Source organism: Myotis davidii, unplaced genomic scaffold (genome assembly GCF_000327345.1).
Source record: "Myotis davidii unplaced genomic scaffold, ASM32734v1 scaffold408, whole genome shotgun sequence".
Classification (NCBI taxonomy): domain Eukaryota; kingdom Metazoa; phylum Chordata; class Mammalia; order Chiroptera; family Vespertilionidae; genus Myotis; species Myotis davidii.
The window spans coordinates 235125-239447 of NW_006299389.1; positions in this window are offsets into that span (position 1 = coordinate 235125).

Consider the following 4323-nt stretch of genomic DNA (forward strand, 5'->3'; position numbering starts at 1 on the left):
TCATATTTATCCTTTTTGGGGACACTTAGCAAAACAATGCAACTAACTTCTAATACATGGAAATGTTTCTACGCAGCAAGTTTTTTCTGAGGAGAAAAAAGACATGATTTGAAAACAGCAAGAGATGGACGAAACACGCTTTTTCATATGAAGCATTGGTAATTAACATTTTTACATACAAAAAATGTCCTGCAAGTATTTAAAGAACATTCAAATAACTCTCTTTTGAGGCTATGGCTAAATTGTGTAAGGACAGTGACAAAGTTCAGTAAACCTTGACATCATGCATTTGAGCACATGCTATGTGCTAAGACATTACATCTATTATTTTCTATAATCCTCACTAAAGTCTTTTCGGAAAGAAATTAACACTACCATTTTATAAATGAGAAAATTAAGGCAGAAAGATTAAGGAATTTGCCCAAGTCTTTGCAGCTTACAAATAGCAGAGTGGACATTTGAATCCAGGTGTGTTTGACTCAGAGCCAGGCACTCAGCTAAATGTTGCCTCCAAAATGGCAAAAGTCCTGCTGCCACTATTAAACATTAGCCACTAAGGCCAAGCATTACCCAGGGGCATCTTTGTAGTGCAAGCATCACATGTAAAATCCTCCCAAAGGTTTTCTCTGTAGGAAAGAGGGCACTTGCAAGAGGAAGGTGATCTTGAATATTATTGTCAATATCAAGTCCTTAAAGTTAATCTATGTTTTTGTGCAATAGATGGTCTTTAAGCAAGTATCTTTTAGAAGTAGAATATGAATATTGCAATCTGCATAAAAATAGGCATAATGGATTGTAGGGGATATAGGTGCCCTGCTTGGGGGAACTGGTAGACATAGGGGAACAAGCATGCACACATAGATATGTGTGCACACACATGCACGCACCTTGTGGAGTGGCCTTGCTACAACACAAAAGAGAGAGGCAAGGCATGTGTGCTAGTCCCATCTCTAGTCTTATTCAGAGACTTGTTAATATTGGGAGGCTCAAACCTGGTGACCTGAGCTAGCTCTCTTGAGGCGATGGCTAAACTGTGGTGGAAGTTTGGATCACTTACTCTCATTCACCCCAGGATAGCCCATAAAGCTACAGAGGTATAAATTCTTCCTCCTGGAAGATGAGCAATGTCTATCCGTTCTTGTGGGTAGACCTTTGTTGATCTCCCTTTGGACATGGCTGTTGAGCATCAGGAGCAGAGCTATAACCCTCCATTTCTCCTAAAATTCAGTATGTTAGAAATGCAATCAGTTTGTACCCAACAGAATCTCCTCCATCCCAATTTCCAACCAAAGCTCTGAATATTTATGAATCATTATGACTGTTTAATTTCAGAGAGGACTGCTGATTTGCCTCTAAATTTCTCTGGATGAGTGAATAGGGGTAGGTTTAGCTGCCCACAGCAACTGCTAGTCCCACAATCTGTGAAAGCAGGGTTTGTATCTGCATCCCATCTTCCACTGACTGGGTGGGCCCAACAGGAATTTGTTCTCAGGGCTCTGAATTTTCCTTCTGTCGTGTCATATTCCCCAGGCCCAAGGACTAAAGAAAACCAAAGCCATTGCCTTGTTGCTAGGGCAACCAAGCAGGTGCTCTGAATCCAGTGGTTCATAACAAAACACTCAATTTCTCCTTGCTGGGAGGCAAAGGTTGTTCTAGCTAGGGTAGAAGTTACATTCCAAGTGGTCAGAACTGGAACCGTGTTTGCCATGTGGCATCAGAAGGTCAGATGAGCCAGCTAAATCAGCTTACATTGAGCTGGCAAGACAAAGAGTTAATATGTAACCCAAAGGCCGAGGTTGGGATTGTAGAACTAGGACTTCAGAATCGGGCAGACTGGGGTTCGTTCAGTTTACAAGAAGGTAAGGAACAAAGAAAGGTGTCCAAGAGCACTGCTGTAAAGAACCTCAGAGTGTTCATAAGTGAAACCAAGACACCATGAAATATAAAAGGATACATGGGTAGATTTGTTAGCTTCAGAGCAAAGTATGCAGCTTTCTCCCTCCTGCCAGTTTGGGGGTGAGTTGGAATAGGTCCTGTCTCCATCTAGTTCCAAGCCCAGGGGTGTATATCAGTGATTCATATCATATAAAAGCTCCTTTGTCAGAGCTGTGATGTCACCTTGGCTCCAGTCTAGTGACTTTTGTCTACTTTTACCCCTGCTTGACCACAGATTAGGTGAAATCTCAAGCCCCTTCTTTTAGGTCTCCTGTCCCAAAGCTTTCAGGTAAGGTCCCAATCAGCTACCATTTAAGGCTCTGCAGGCCTAAGTACAGTCTGACTGGCAAAAAAGCATACCAAAAGAACAACAATCCAATGCCTTGTCAGGGTCTTCAAGACTTAACCTCATCAATTTCATCTTATTACCACAGCGTCCCATGTTTACCTCATTCCAGCTTCACCAATCTTTTTGGTCCTTAACTATGCCAAACTCCCATACCACCCCTAGACCCAGGCTCTGCTCTGAGTCCTGCATTTTATGTCCCATCTAGCTTTCCTTCATCCATGCCCCTCCCTATAAGGTGAGGTCAACAGTCCATACGACAAACACCCAGTACCTCCCACCCTTCTAGATCACAGTTGGAATTCCTGGGACCACAAAGGGCTCTGTGCACACAGCCTCAAACCTGATCCTAGAGCCTGCAGGACCTGTTCTCTCAGGTCCATCCTCCTGAGAGGACCATTCCCACTGACTGGTATGTACATCTCTAGACTCTGTGTTGCATATCATATAACTCAGTGACATATATTCTATAGTGACATTTCCAGGTTTTTCCTCAAGGGGTCCTGGTCTCCCTTTTAGTCAATTAACTCTGGGTCTATATCCCACTTTAGTTCTAGAAACTGGGTAATTTTTTTCATTGCAGCACTTATGTCAGCTTTCCAGCTCTCAGTTTTTTATTATACAAATGAAACAATGCCCTGGTCAGATCTCCATCTATTTTGCCCCTAAAATCACCATAGATCCATGTAGGCCAAGGCACTTTAATTGCTACTCTGATTTTGATGCCATGTGCAATAATTATGTCCAACTTGTCTCTGAGAATTAAGACCTGCCATGGCCTCTCATTCTGAAATCCCATCATCTTCATTGATGTCAGGCAGCCTAATTTCCATATCACATCTGCAGGCATGGCCTGTAGATAACAGGCATCACTGAGCTTTCTAAATAAACTGATGGACCTAGTATATTTTCTATTGCCTTAGAAATGGGAGTGAGCACTGGGTCTTTTCAGGGAACACAATTGGTGACAGGTTCTCAGCTTGTACTTAGGAAATCCACTCTAACATTACTGCTTCCCTGATCTATATGGTCTCTTTTGCTCAATATAATGCCAAATGACTGCTAACTTCATCTCACATCTTCTAGGTTATTGTCATGAATTAAGTTTCAAGGACCCAACCTGACAGTGTGTTTAGATCAGCCCTAGGTCCTAAAACATTGAATCCTGAGTCATGGGAGAATACCCCATACCAGTAAATTTTTCCAGCCTTATATTCCCCTGATCTGATATCTTCAAAATCCGCTCCTACACATATTCTGTTACTTGCTAGTATAGAATAGCCAGGTTCTGCCATTTGTGTGATAAGTAGTCTACTTCCTCCCTAAGCAGGGACTATTTCTTTCCTCTCAGAGTGTGCTGGAATATGATCTTGGTTACTGGCTTGGAGGTATGGTGGAGGCAATTTTTGGAGAATAAACATCATCTTGTTAGGCACCTGCTTCAGGTGAGGCCATTGCACAGCCTCTAGGAAAAAGAAGGCTAATTTCTTTTGGCAAAGGAAACAGGTAAATTCTACTGGCCCAAGAACATTCCATGGAATTTTTCAAATCAGAGTTCTTAGATTGATCTACTAACGTATCTGCATCATAAGTCTCTGTACCCTCTTCCCATCTGGGTTCTGGCTTTAATATAGTATATTTATGAAAGCCACACATTGAATTTCCTTTACATTTCTACTATCCTTATAATTAGAACCTAGATCTGATTTTCAATTCATCTTATTCTGAGGCCAGGCTGCCATCAACACCTTCAGTTTCCAGAGAATCCCTTAAATTAGCAATTAGCTGCCCTGCAACAATCATTTTCTTTTTGTAAGACTTCTGCTGCCAGACTAAGTGAGCACCAAAGCCCCACTGAAACAAGTCTTTCCCCATAAGGGTGTCTCCAGCACAGAAGTTTTCCCACCATAGACACAGCTGAATCTCACAGCCAATTGGCCTGAAGGTCAATTCCTCCCAGTGATACCAACTACAATCAAGGCTTAACTTGTGCACACAGCCCACAAAGGGGTGCACCAAGAGTGTCCACCTCAGGTAATTGG